We start from the raw sequence: 505 nt of genomic DNA, 5'->3' as shown, positions 1-505 counted from the left end.
TGGAAGTATAAACGGCCCTATCTCTGGATATGCTTGAATTGTCCATCGTGTTCGAACGTGATCAAAGGAGACCACTTTACGCACCCCAGATCTGGCAAAAGCTTCCCAATAAAAGAATACTTTACCTGCTTGAGCAATTTTGTGGTGTACATCATCAAATGCCCCTGTGGACTATTGTATGTCGGCGAAACAATCCAACATGTCGGTGACCGCATTGCAAGCCATAAATCCACCATTAGGTGTGGAAAATTATGGCTACCCATTCCACACCATTTTCACGAAGCTAAGCATAATGTAGCGCAGTTACGGTTCCAGGTTATTGATAAAGTATATAGGCCCAGGCGCGGAGGAAATCATATTGAGCTTCTCAAAAAAAGAGAGAGCTTTTGGATCCATAAGTTACAAACTCTAGCACCTAAAGGTCTTAATAGAGAGATAGATTGGCTAATATAATGATGGTACTATACCTTTGTATTTGCCCTAAACCGCACTAACTATGTTATGG

Source organism: Anomaloglossus baeobatrachus, chromosome 4, assembly GCF_048569485.1.
Source record: "Anomaloglossus baeobatrachus isolate aAnoBae1 chromosome 4, aAnoBae1.hap1, whole genome shotgun sequence".
NCBI lineage: Eukaryota > Metazoa > Chordata > Amphibia > Anura > Aromobatidae > Anomaloglossus > Anomaloglossus baeobatrachus.
Note: the sequence above shows the minus strand (reverse complement) of the source record.